Source organism: Aspergillus mulundensis (assembly GCF_003369625.1).
Source record: "Aspergillus mulundensis strain DSM 5745 chromosome Unknown scaffold_12, whole genome shotgun sequence".
NCBI lineage: Eukaryota > Fungi > Ascomycota > Eurotiomycetes > Eurotiales > Aspergillaceae > Aspergillus > Aspergillus mulundensis.
Genome location: NW_020797900.1, coordinates 251,433 through 267,425, shown reverse-complemented (window position 1 = coordinate 267,425; position 15,993 = coordinate 251,433).

Here is a 15,993-nt window from a genome sequence, read left to right as displayed (position 1 = left end):
ATAATAATTTTTAGTTTAATAAGTTATAATAATAATATAAAAAAATAAGGTAAAGGGTATATTTTACCCTATATTTTATTAAATAGGTAATTTAAATTATTTAAGTTAGGTTTTTTTTATTTAATTATTTTTAATAGTAATAAAATTTTTAAGCATGGGTAAAAAAAACACTTTTTTAATTATTTAAATTTAAGTTTTAAAAATCTTAATTAAAACACCTGTGGACTACTTTTACTTATTTTTTAAAAATTTATTTTAAAATATTATTATTAAAAAACTTTAAAAAGTAATAGGTGCAAGTAACTTTAATTATAAAATTAATAAGTTTTAAAATTTTTTACTATTAATAAAAATATTAATAAAAAATTTTAATTAATAAAAAGAAAGTATTCTAAATCCTGTTAAATAATATTAAAAAAATTACTTAAAAATTTAAAAAAAAGGCTGGTCTTAAGGCTATTTTTATAAATTTTTAAGTTATATTTAAGTTATTTTTAATTAAAAAATAAATATAAATTTAAAATACTTTATATATTGGTTCTTACTTAGCCTATATTTAAGGCTTATTTTAACCTTACTTAACTAATAATTAAAACTTTAAATAATAGTAACCTAGTTAAGTTATATAATATAATATAATAATAAGGTATATTAAGCCTTAATAGCCTAAGGCTAAAGCTTAGGTTACCTAAGGCGCTAACTCTAAACTAATAGTGGATTAGCTCTAGTAATATTAAATAGAAAAACGTTGGCCCTGACAAAAATATATATAAGGAGTAAGTTAAAACTTTTTAAATTAATAAAATAAAAGTTAAATAAATTATATTAAGCAAGGAATTACTTAATTAATACTAAAATTTTATAAGGGTATTTTTTAGAAAAAAGTTATAATAGCTCCCTTTTTACTATAAAAGGGTTAATTTGAAAATTAAGGTTAAAAATAATAAAAAATTTTCTATTTAAACCTTTATATTACTACTTTCTATAGGAAATAGTAGCTATTTATAAGTATATATAAATAATACTTATATAGGGCTAGATTTAACTATTAAAGCTTTTTATAGGGGCGCCTTTATTATATATAACTAAAAAAATAATAAAGTTTATATATGCGTGGACTTCCGCGGGCTAAATATTATATTTATAAAAAAATTAATATTTTTTACATTTAATTAATAAAATAATTACAAGGCTAAGTAATATTAAGATTTATATATAATTAAATTTTTATAATATATATAATTATATTTATATTATGGCTAAAAATAAATAAAAATAGTGTTTTATATAAAGTATAGGTTATTTAAGTACTTAATAATATTATTTAAACTTATTAATACACCCGCGATGTTCCAGGGCTTTATAAATTAGGTATTTTATAATTTATTAAATATTATAGTTATAGTATATATTAATAATATTATTATATTTTTATAAAATATAAAAAGTTATAAAAAATATATTTATAAAGTATTAAAAAAGCTTTATAAAATAGGCCTATATTATAAGCAAAGCAAGTATATATTTATAATATAAGGGATTAACTTTCTAGGGTATATTATTATACTTAATAAAGTTAAAATAAAAAAATTACATGTGGCTATAATTTAAAAATAGCTAATATTAAAAATAATATATAATATTTATATATTTTTAGGCTTTATTAATTAATATTATAGGTTTATTTATGCCTATATAGTAATAATAATAATTTTCATAAATTTTTTAAAAAAACTAAAAAATAGTCCTGCAAGAATAGCTAAAAATAAGGTATTAATTATAATATTAAAAGCCTATAAAATAATAAACTTTTTAAAAAAAGTTTAAAAAAATAATATATTTTTTGAATATATATTTAAAAAGGCTTGTATATTTATAATACTAAGTTTTTTCTTTTAAAGTAATAGGTCTTTAAAAATATAGTAAGTTATTAATTAATACTAAATAAAAGTACCTACTAGTGTTGCATTAAGTACAGGTTAGGTAAGAATGTTTTACCTAACCCATGAGATAGGTTTTATTTTTTAAAACCTAATTTAATAATATTAAGTTTAGGTTAGGTATAAGTTAAGTATAAGTAAAAGGTTAAATATAATTTAAGTGAAATATTATATAATAATTAACCTAATCCAGCCTAGTATATATTTTTATATAATTATAAAATATATATTATATTTTTACTTTATATAAATATTTTTTTAATATAAAATAAGTATAATATAGTATATAATAAAATGTATAATATAATTACTTATAAGAATTAGTTTTTTTATATTAGTATTACTATATTAATACTTAAATATATTATACTTATTATTTTATCAAGTAGTATACCTAACCACCTTAGTAACTATACTTTATAATATTAATTACTTAAAAAAGAATAATATTATAATATAAAAACTTAAAAAAGCCTTTTTTAAAATAAGGTAACAAGCTTAATAAAGCCTTTTAAATTAAAAGGGATAAAAAAGCCCCTTAAGGGGGTATTAATATAAATAACACCTTTATAAAGTGAATACCCTAACTAAAAATTAAACTAGGCATTTTTAATATTACTATTAAATATTTTATTACTAGATTACCAAGGCTTTTATTAAAGTATTTAATAATATAATAATATAAATATTTTTATTTTTCTTAAAAAAGGTATTTTTAGATTTTTTATGTATTTTATATATTATTTAATAAATGTAGATTAGTTTAACTTGATTATCCTAAAATTTTAATTATAATATAAAGGTATTTTCAATTTTTTTTTATATATTTATTAAATATATATTAATTTCTTTTCTTGTAACCCAAGAAGCTCCTTGAATTTTAATATTTTTATTATTAAAATTAATAATTTTTAAGTAAATATATAACCTAAGAAAATCTTTTAATATATATAACCTTATTACTTTAGTAGTAAAATTATTAAGTAACTATGTAACCTTTATTACTAAAGTTATAAAAAAATATTTTAAATTAAAAAAGGTATGGATTAACATGCCTTAAATTAAAAAAGGTATAAATCAACGTGCCTTAAATTAAAAAAGGCATAAATTAATAATTTGACATGCCCTAAATTAAAAAAAGGCATAAATTTAAGTACTTTATAAAATAATATAAAAGTTTAAAATATATAGCAAGGAAGTAATTATAAAGTAATAATAGTTATTTATAATAATAATAATACAAAGTAAATAATAAGCAAGAAATAAATTAAGGTAAGGTTTAAAAATATAAAAAATAATATAAGTATTAAACTTTGCCTAAGGTAAAATAGATTATTATAAAAATTAAAAATAATATTTTTTTTACTTTTAAATATATTTTTTATAATAGTTTATAAATTAAAGGCTTTTTGATTTTTTTATTTTTATCCCTTTTTTTATTTAAATTTCTTATATTTTAATCCCTTTCATCCTTCTTATTTTTTTATATTATTAATTTTATTTTTAGTTTTCCTACTATTCTTATGCTGCCTTTGCTTATAAAAATAAGTAAATTACTTATTATTTTTTTTATAATAAAAGTATAAATACCAGCTATAAAAACAGGGTTAAAACTATTTCTTAATTTTAAATATTTTTATATTATTAATAAAATATAAGTTATTTTTAAATAATACTACTATATTTTTTAATTTTACCCTAGCTATTTTTTAAGTATTATAATTTATTTAATTATAATATTATGAAAATAATTTTAACAATAATAGAAAGCATTTTTATTTATACTAAAAATATGCTTTATAACTACTTTAAATAAAATAATTATAAAAATATTTTTAGCTATTTATGCAAGTGTTAACTATTATAGCTTAATATACTTTTAAAATATTATTAGATTATTAAAAGACTAATAAGGTTTTATAATATAAAAAGGGTTTTTAAGTATTAAGTTACTTTATTTTAATACTTTTAGGTACTAGTAGGCGTGGGCTTAATTTAATTGTAAAATAAATTAGGTTTAGTCAAGCTTTAGCCTTTTTTAAATAAGCTACCTATAATATAGTTAGTTTTATTAATTATTAAAATAAATAATACAGGGGTTACTTTATAATAAGGTTTATAACTAGTATAATATTTTTATAGTACTATAAAACTTTTTATATATATACTAATATAGTCCCTAAATTTTTTTAAAAATACTTATTAATATATATTAAAAGAATTACAAGGTTATATATATTATAAAAACTTAGCTTTATATTAAGCTTAAAAATTATAACTAGGGTATAAAAAGTATTATAGCTATTTTATATTTTTATATAATAATTAATAAGGTTATTTTATATAATTATAATTATTATTACTAGTTTAATATAGCAACCCTTAAATTCCCTAGTATTTTAATACTTTATTACTTTTTTAATTAATTAAATAGGTTATTATATACTTAAAAAATACATAATATATTATTATAATTTTATATCTTACTATCTATAACTATAATTTATACTAAAATTTTTAAAGTTTTTAAAAAAGTATTTACTTGCTTTTATTTTATTTAAAAAAATAATATATTTTTCATTAGCCACCTTAGTAACTTATTTTTAAAAAGTATTTTTAATTTTTATACTCACTTAAGCATTTAACATATGCTAAATTACTTAATATTTCTATTAAGTATTAAAATTACTAGCTTTAATAATATTAATATAGTTTTTACTTAAAATTTAAGCTAGTACTAATACAAAAATATTTTTTTATATTTTTTAGAATTTCTTTATTATGGTAATCACTAAATAATAGCTAAAAAATATAAATCTATAAAAAAAAGCAAGTACATATATATACTAAAGAATATATAAACCTTTATTAATATATTAATATATAATACTTTACTTATTACTAGCGCTTTAAGCCTGTTTACTTTATTATTTACATAAATTTTATTTTAAGTGTTTTTAAACTTAAGTAATATATAAAAGGCCTTAATACCTAGTTATATAATAAATATAAAATAATATATAATTTTTTACTTTTTATTTTAGGTATATATATATTTTTTTTAAAAAAATAACTAAAGCTTATCTTGCAGGGTTATATTATTTAAGGTATTATTAATAATAATAACTAAAAGCTTATTAAAAACTTTATAAGACTTTAATATTTTTATTATATATAATAAGTATATAATTATTATAACTTGTAGTTAATAAATACATATTTATAATTTACTTATAATATATCTAATTATTTAAAATATATTATAAAATAAGTATTATAAAGCTTAATTATATTATACTTATTTAATAATTTAGTGCTAGCAAGACTTTAATATTTTATAATATATTTTTTATATATAATTACATGTTTAGGTATAGTTTTTAATAATAAGGTATTAAAAGTAATTTTAATTTTAAAGTATATAACTTGGTTAGTATAGTATAAGGGTTAATTTAAAGTAAATCTTTTTAATTATATTAAATATAAAACTTTATTTAAAAATAAATGCTATAAGCTTAAGCTTAACTAGTTTTTTAAAAAATAAAAAGGGGATTTATATTTTTTAAATAAAAAGTTTTATATTAGTAAAATATAAAAAATTATAAAGAAAGCTTTTTTAATATTATTTCACTAAAACTAAGGGCCATACCTATTTTATAGATAAAATATTTAATTAAAATACTTTTTACTTATTAAAACCCTAATACTTTTAAAATAAATATTTCCTAAAATTATTTATTCCATTATTATAATACCTAGGGTAAGGCTTATTTTATTTATATTCATTATAAATTATATAAAAGGTACTATTTTTAACTTTTATTACTTTATAGAAAAAGTTTAGACTCCTGCCTTTTTTATCTTGCTAAATTTTAAATTAGGAATTCTTTTTTTAGTTATTAATATTTTATAGGCCGTGCCTAAAAACTATATTATAAATAAGTTTTTAATTTTATAAGTTTTGACTAAATATATAAGCCTGGGACCTTTATAAAATATAATGTATATTTTAATTTTTCAAAAAGCTAGGGTAAAGGTTTTAATAAATAAAAAAATAATATTATTAAAAATTTTATTAACTACTAAAGTTAAGCTAGGCCCAGGGAATAAAATTATAATAATTGAACCTTTTATAAGTATTATTTATATATACTTATAAATAACTATCATTTCCTACAGGAAGTAATAATTTAAAGATTTAAATAATAATTTTTTATTATTTTTAACCTTAATTTTAAAGTTTATTTTTTATAATAAGGTAGGAGCTATTATAACTTTTCTTCAAAAAATATATTTATAAAATCCTAGTACTAGTTAGGTAGTGTGATAACGCTAGCGCTGGGGATCACCCGGCTAATAAGGCCGGGCAATTAAGAGAGAATATATAGGGGAGGAACTAAATATAAAATTATTTAAAGGTTTTTTATTAAGGCCTTTAAGTGCTTTATATAACTTTTATTTAAAATAATAAGGCTTAAGTATTATTTTTTAAAATTATAAATATTTTTAGGCCTTAGCATTACCATAGCTAATAAAATAGCCTAAAATATTAATATTATTAATAAAATTATATTTTTTTTTATTTAAATAAAATAATACCCTTAATATTAACCCCTGTTTTTAAATATATTTTAATAAAAATATAAAAAATTAAAAACCTTTATTAAAGCCCTTAATATATTATAAATAAAAAAAATATACTATAGTATATAAAAAATATTATTATTTTTTATAATAAAAAAATTTATAAATTATAAAATAACTTTTTTAAGTATAAAACTAAAAAATTTTAGCTTATTAATATTAATAAAAATTACTTAATATACCTTTAGCTTAATATTATTAATTATAATAGCTTTTATTTATACTTTATTTTTAAAAACCTTATTAGGTATAACTTACCCTAGCTTGCTTTTTATTTTTTTTAAAATAAGGTAAAGTAAAAAGTAAAAAAAATTTAAAAAAAGAATTAAAATTATAAATTATTAACTTTTTAAAAAGGCTAGCCCTTTTAAAAAACTAATAATAAAAATTTATTATAAATTTTAATAAAAATTTAATTTTAAAGTAAGGTTAACCCCGCGCCTATATAAGGCTTTTTTTTTTAATTTTTTTAATTTTTTTTATATTATTTTTTTATTTATTTTTATTTTATAGCTTTTTTTTTTAGTTCTTGCCTTATTATATTAAATTATAATATATAATAATATCTTTCTTTTTACTTAGGGTGCTTATTTTTAAAAAATATTTTTTTATAAATAATAATCTTAGTTTTTATAACTAGTATATTAAGCATTTTTTATTTTAAATTTTATAATAGTAACTATTTATTATTTATTTAATAAAAAGAAAAGCTTTTTAATAAGATATTTAAAGTATTTAAGGTAAGGTTTTATTACTATAGTAATTATAAAGGCCTTTATTAATAATTTACTTACTATTAATAATACCCCTACTATAATACTATTATTTTTATTAATAAATACCACCTTTTTACTTATTTTTTTTTTATTTTTTTAAAACTCCCTATAACTCCTTTAAACCTTTTAGCTTTTTTTTTAATTTTTTTTTATTAAAATCCTTAACTATAGCCCTTAAAAAATTTAGCATGTTACTTTTAAAACACAAGCAAGATACTATAGTAACTTTTTTTTTTTAAAAAGGTAAGAACTAGCCGTACTAGTAGTAAAATAATAAATAGTTTTTTTTAACTTTTTTTAATAAGTACTTTTTTTTCTTAACTTAGTTAATAATAGTAAAAGCTAATATATTATTATATTTATAAAATTTTACAAGCTATTAAAGCTACTTAAAACTTTTTTTTATATATAAAAACTTAAATTAAATATTTACCAGGCTTGGCAAGCGCAAGGTTTATATTATTAAAAATTAATATTAATAATTTATTATAATTTTATAATAGTAAGGTATTATTATTAAATAAAAAGCAGCCTGTAATAACTATAAAATATTATTTAAAATAATTTTTATTACTTATATTTAAGCCCCTAAGCTTAAAGGCCAGGTACTTTTTTAAAAAGTATATGCTTATTATATTTTTATATATTAATAAGCCTAGTACTTTTTCCAGACTATAATAGCCCCTTAACTTATTAAATAAAATAATAAATTAATAATATAAGTTTTTTACTTTTTATTTTAGGGTGCTTAATTATTAATATTTTATAAATTTATTAAAAAGCATGAGACTTTTAATATAGTAATTTATGTAATAAAAATAAATAAAATTTATATAATAAAAAAGCAAGTAGTGTTATTATTAAAACAGGCTTTAAAAAAATAAGTAAATTTTAATAAGGTATTTAAGTATAATTATTAATTACTAGGTAAAAGCAAGGGCAAGAAGCCCATATAGTTTACTATTTTAAAAACTAACCTTAGTAATAATAAAAAAATAAAGTTTAAAAATCCTAGTAATATAGTTAATAATATTAAAAATTTTAAAAAAGCCCTTAAATTTCCTAGGAAATATTATCCTACTTTTAAGCTAGTACCTACTTTTTACTTTTTTTTTTTAAGTTTTTTAATAAAGTTTTAGATTTTATATAAGAGTTTATTATTTTACCTTACTATTTTTTAAATAAAAAGCTTTTACTATAGCCCCTTTTAATTATAATATAAAAAAGTCCGGAAGCCCTAATACTTATACTTAATAATTTAAAGGCTTTTTAGCTAGTAATATATTTTTACTTACTTTATTTTAAAGTTAACCTTAATAAGCTAAATTAAGATTTAACCTATTAATATAAATAAGCTTTTAAGTTAGGGCTCGCCCCTGTTACTACTTTTTTTTTTACTTTTTTTTTAGCTTTTTACTCTCCCCCTTGCCCCGCTACCGGCCCCTTAATATATTTTAATAATATTAATAAAGTTTTTAATTTAGTTAAACCTTGCTTTAAAGTAATAGTTTAAGTAGTATATTTTTTTAAAATAATTTTAAGTTATAAACTTAACAAGTATAAGTAAGCGCCCTTTTACCTTTAATTATTTTTTTTTTAAATTTTTTTTTAATATAGGAATTAATGCTATTAATAAAATATATATTAACTTAATTTATTTAAATCCCTTTTTTAATTTTAGTCCTTTTTTAATATTCTTTTTTAAAGGTAAGTTTTTTTTTAAGTTAGTTAATAATATCCCTAATTATTAATATTAGGTATTTTACGCCCGAAAGCAGTGCTTAATTAAATAATAAAAAAAAGTACTTTTTTTATAATTTAGTAAAAAACTAATTTTTATAACATTTTAGGTGGGGATTTAGGTCTTAATAAAAATAGGGATATTAGGATAAATAGTAACAAGAAAATAATTATAAATAAAAAACTTATTAAGTTTAATAAGGTAAAAAAGAGTTATTAATTATTTAAGGTAAATTTAAATATAAAGTACCAGGCGGCTTTTACTTTAAGTAATTTAAAAAACTTAAAAATAATTAAGGCTAGTAATAAAATAGTTTATAATAGTAATAAAGTATAAGTTAGTTTTAATTTTTTTAAATAAAATAAATAAAATATTAATAAAATACCTGCCAGGTTCTTTTTAGTATAAACACTGTATTTTTTTTTATAAAATACTTTTTTTTTAAATAAAATAATTTAAAATAATAATAATAAAATTATACTTAGTGCTGGTCTTTTTAATATCCCGTAAAGGTTAGTATTTTTAGCATTTATTAATAATTTTTTTTATTAAATTATTAATTAGGATTAGTAAGTCTTTTCCTAAAGTTTATTTTTTATTTAATTTTAACTTTAAAAATATACACTAAATAAGGTTATAAGTTTTTATTTATAATATTTTTATTACTAAAGTATTACTAGCCTTAAAAGCTTTTACCTTTTTAACATGCTTTTTATTTTTAGTAGCAAGCTTATTAATAGCAGTACCCTTTTTTACTTAATTTAAAAATAATTTTTTATTTTTATACTTATTTTATTCCGCCCTTGTTTATATTAATAAGTTAAAATAAAAAAGGGTTAAAAACTTAATAGTATTAATAATTTATTATATCTTAATTAATTTTATAATTTTTTAGCCTTGCTTTTTAAGGGCTTTTTATAATTATATACTTACTTAAAGCTTTTTTAAATTATTAACTTTTATATAAATAAGGTATTATTTATTAATAAAATTATAAATAACATGTTTATTTAATTTAATAATAATATATATACTTAATAAATATAATTTTAATACCTTATAAGATTTAAACCACTTAGCATTAAATTTTTATAGGTTTTTATTTTTAACTAAAACCTAATTATTTTTTTAAAATAAATAATACTTTATTTTATAGTTATAAATACGCTATTACTTAATAATATAAGCTAATAAATACTTATTAATAATAATTTAAGCATGCTATAACTTAAAAATATAATTTTTTATAGTAATAGTTTTTACTAATATATTATTTATAAAAAGGCGTGGTTAAATACTATATAAAAGTTTAAAAAGACTTATATTAATAATACTATATAATTTAATATATATAATAAATAATACTTAATTTAAGTATTAATCCCATAGTTTTATTAACTTTTTAAGTAGTATTCTTATAAGTATTAAGCTAAAAATTTTATTTAATTATTTAATATACTTATTTATCCTGGGGTAATATAGCATAATAATATAATATTTTATTTTTAATAATTATATAAAATAAGTAATAACCTTAAATAGTAGGTTTAAATTATTATTTAATATTAACTTTACTATAGCCTTATAATAAATAAAAAATTTTTTATATAAAAATCTTGCTATTATTTTATTTTTAATATTAAAAATAACTTTAGTAACTAGCTAGCTTATTATATAATTAATAGTTATAATAATTTATTTATTATTATTAGGTATTACTAGTAGTACCTTAATAAGGTTAACTTTTTATTACTTAAAGAATTATATATTTTCTTTAAATATATAAAATTACACCTTATACTTTAACACTAGTTATAACCTTTATATAACCTAGTAAGCAAGGCAGGCATAAATTATATGCTAAATATTTTTTTTTATTATAGGCTATTAAATATAATTATTAATTATATTTAAAAGCCCTAAATATTTTAAGTAATTATAAAACTTATATATTTTATATATAAAGTTTTTTTTAAAAGGTATTTATAAATATAGTACCTTTTAACTATTTAATTTAATATATAAAAAAATATTTTTTATAATATCAAGTTTTACACCTAGTTAAAAGCCTTAATAAAAATCCTTACTTTTTTACTATATTTAATTTGCAAGAGATTTATTATTAGGTAATTAATTATTTTTAAGGTAGGTTATTATTATATCTTTTTAATATTTTTTTTATTTTTAGCTAATATAATTATTAGTGTTAGTATTATATACTTAACCTAAGTATTTATTATTTCTTTATTTTAATTACTTTAAGCATTAGCAGGGCTATTTTTAATAAAGTTAGGTTTTTAATTAAAAATATTAAAAATAATAGCCTTTATGCCCGGGTAATACTAAATATTTAGGTTATATATTTAAAACTTTTTTACTTATTATATTAATTACTTAAAGTAAGTTTTTATAATAGCAAGGTACTTAAAACTCTTATAATTAATAATAACTTTAGTTATAGTATTATTTTTAAGGTAATAATTTTATTAATATAACACCTTTTTAATTATAAAAAGCTTTTTTTTATATTAGGTAATTTTTCTTGGTATTATTAAGTTTATAATTATTATAGGTAATAAAATACTAACATTCCTAATTATTTTATTAACTAAGAACCATGTTAATTACCTACTTTAAGATATTTATTTTAATTTTAAAGGGTTTATATAGCTTTATAATTTTAAGCATTAAAGTATTAATTAATACCTTTTTTAAAGTAATAAATATAAGTTTATATTAAATATTTTATTATACTATATAATACTTTTTTTTTTACTTAATAATATTTTTTTTAAAAAGTTTATATAGTAGTATAGTAATTTTAATAAAATTTTTAATATATTTTTAATAATGCATGGCAAGGCCTAGAAATTACTAAACTTTATAAATATTTTAAGGTTTTAGCTAATTTTAAATAATATCTAACTTTATTAGCATGGGTTAAATATATTTATACCTAATAATATAGCTATAAAATTTTAATTTTTTTATAATAAAAGTGCACTTAAAGCCTTTAATCAATAACTTATTATTTTAAAAAGTTATTATAATTTAGTAAAGGTATTTTTTATACTTTTTAATAAAGTTAAAAAAAATAAAAATATTATTAAAATATATAATATAAGTTTTTTTTATATAAGGGGTAAAAACTTAATTTATTAATATTTAAAAGGTAGCTAGGGTGTTACTTAACCTAAATAATATTATTAAAAACTTATATTTTTTAAAAATAATATTAAAGGCTATTTTTTAAATTAATACCTTATTTATTTATTCGCACTTGTTAATATTTTAAAAAAAGGTTAATTTTAAAAAATATTAAGTAGGTTTTATAAGGTTAATAAGGTCCCTAATGCAGGGAAGTAAATAGCTATTTTTAATAATTTTTTAATTTAATAATTAATAATTAATATATATATGCTATTTGCTACTAGGCTTTAAAATAAAAATAATTAAAAATTCCTAAGGGCTGGTAAAAACGCGGATAATACCTTTTTTTAAAAGCTTAATAAGTTACTTTTTTAACTTCTTAAGCTTTTCCTGGGAAAGTAAATAAAAAGGTTAGTTAATAAAAGGGGAATTACCTATATTAATATTATAAACTATATTTTATTTTAGGGGGAAAGTTAGCAGGAGTTTTTTTTTAAACTAATTTATAAATTTTTAAATAATTTTTTTAGTTAATTTAAATACTTTAAATCCCTTTTTCATGCCCTTATTCTAGTTAAAATTAAGATAAATAATTATAAAAAAAGCCTGCTAGGTTTACTTTTATAATAGGTACTTAGCTTACTTTACTAATATAATTTTTAGGGAAGTTTAAATACTACTAATATTAGGTTAAGTTTAAATAGGCTTAATAATAAAAAGGTATCTTTTATTAATAGCAAGAAAATATATTTTATTAATACTAAAGTTTACCCTTAAAAATATTTATAAAACTAGTTTTTTTTTAAAATAATATTATATTTTAAAATATTTATTTTTTATAAATAATAAATATATTTTTAATTATTAAGCGCAAGCGGTACTTAAAAGCTTTTATATACTTTTATTTATTATGTATTAATTATAATAACTTTAAGTTTATTAAGCAAGCCCTTTACCTTATATAATTATAGTAAGTATAAATACTTTTTATTAATAAAAAATTATTTTACGCCTATATTAATAAGAACTTAAAAATACTTAGTGCTAGTAAGGTTAGTACTAATACTTATTTAATATTATAAAATATTTTTATTAATAGTATATAGCTTAGTTTTAATAACTTAAAAARTAAATAATATTATATAAGGCTTAGGGTCCTCCTGCTTTAGGTTTTTAAAAAAATTTTAAAAAAATTAATAATAATAAAAAAAATATATTTAAAAGCTTTTATTATTTTAATTATTAATATTTTTAAATTTAGTAGCTAGTCTTATTTTTTAAATAAAATAGCTTAAAATAATTAAAATAAAAATACTTATTATTATTATAATTAAAATAAAGGCGGTTGCAAGTGCACTATCCCTTTTAATTAATATTATTAGGGTTTAAATTAGTATTAGGTGTAAAGGTAAACTAAAGGTTTTCTACTTTTTTTTTAATTATTTTAACTAGTAGGTTAATAGCCTTAACCATAACCTTTTAGTATAAGATTTTTAATTAAAGCTTTAATTAAAGTAGTTTTAGTAGTACTTAAGTTTATAGTATTTAGGTTATAATAACTAAAATTTTTGCTAAAATTAAAATTATATAAAAAAAAATAATTACTAAAGCCTTTTTAAGTAAATTTTTTTATATAAAAGCTTTACTTATATAAAGTAAAGTATTTAATTATTATTTTAAAAATAATAAGGTAATTATAATTATAAGCCTATTTAACCTAAAGTTTAGGTTTAGTCTTATTAATAAAGTTTATAATTTAAACCTTTATAAAAATAAAGTATTTAAGTAGGCTAATAATAACCTAAAAATAGTTATTATAGCTTTATATTTTAATATTATTTTAAGCTATATTTTAATAATAAAAATAATATTTTTAGGCACTAAAATACTTTTTAAAGTTTTAATAAACCTAATTTTTAAGTTACTTAAGGTTAAAGATTTATTTAGGTATAGTTTTTTTAATTTTTTTAAAATTAGTAAGTATTTTAATACTTTTTAGCCTAGTTAATAAAAAAATAAATAGTAACTAAAACTTTTTTATACTTATTAAAGTTTTAATTATAAAAAATATATTTATTATAAAAATAATAATTTATATTTTAAATTTATATTTTAGCTATATTTAAGTTAATACAGCCTTTGTACTTAGTAATACCCTTAAAATTAAAGATTTTTTAAATAATTAGTTTTTTATTAAATAGCTAGCCGTGGGCGTTTTTCTAGTACTTATAAAATAAATTATTTATAATAATAAACTAAATAAATAAGCCTTAAATTTTTTTATTTTAGCTAGTTTATTTTTAAAAAAACTTAATTTTTATATATTATAAGTTATACTACGCGATAACCGCGGGGTTAGTAAGGTTAATTAGGTTTATAAGGTTTTTTATAATAATTAATTAATTAAAGTTAAATAAAATACTAAAAAAAAGTTTTAATAAATTAAGAATTAAATAAAAAACTTAATTAAAATAATTAATATTTTTTTTTTATTTTTTTTAGTAATTTTTATAACACAAGTGTTACCTTTACTTAACACCCTTAATTATTACCCTTACTTTAAAAAGCTAGTAATAATAATATTTATTATAAAAAATTTTTTATATAACTAGGGTTAAGTTACTAGTTAAAAAAATTTTAAATTTTTTTATTTATATAATTAAAAATATAATTTTTTAATTAAATATATAAATAAGGTAATAACCCTTATTATTATTAATTATAAAAAAGATTTTAGCTATCTTACTGCCCGAGCACAAAGTTTTTTTAAAATAATAATTAAATAAATATTTTTTGCTAGTGTTAATAAAAGGGGGTTTTAAATTAAATAATTATTAATTATTTTTATTAATATTTTTAGTATAGTTTTTAGGCCCCTTAAAAATCTTTTAAGCTTTAATTTTTTTTTATTAAAAAGGTATAAGTGGTATTAAGTAGTTTATATTATTAATAAGCCTTACTATAAATATATTATTAAGTAACCTTAATAATTAAGTATAATAATTACCTTATTATTATATTTAATTAAATCCTATAGTATTAAAAAAGCTTATTAATTAAATAATTAAAAATATATTATTAAATATAATAATACTAGTGCTAGAAATTACCTAGCTAATAAGGCTAGGTAATTAAAAAAAATATAAAAAAAAACTAAATATAAAATTATTTAAAGGTTTTTTATTAAGGCCTTTAAGCGCTTTATATAGCTTTTATTTAAGGTGGTAAGGCCTAAGCATTATCCCTTAAGGCCATTAATATCCCTAGGCCTTGGCATTGCCACGGCCAATAAAGTGGCCTGAGGCATCAACACCATCAATGAAACCACAGGTAGCTTATTACTTAATATAATTTATTTAACCTTTATTTCACTAATTTAAGAAGTCTTAACCTACTTTTTATAAATATTTTTAATAAATCTTTTATAAAAACTTTTTTAACCTAAAAATCTTATTTTAGAAAGGTTAATTTTTTTATAACCTAAGTTATTTATAAGTTATAAATTTTTAGTTATAGCATGCTTAATATTACTTACTTAATATTTAATAATATAATTATAAGCACCTTAGACTTTTTTAAGTCTTATATAAATCCTAAAAATATATATTTACTTTTATAAGACCTTTTCTTTATACCTGCTTATTATTAATAGCTTATATAAATATTTTATATAATAAAATTTTTATCTTGCTTGTTTTATAAGAAGTAATAAAATTATATTTATTAAGCTTTTATAATTTAT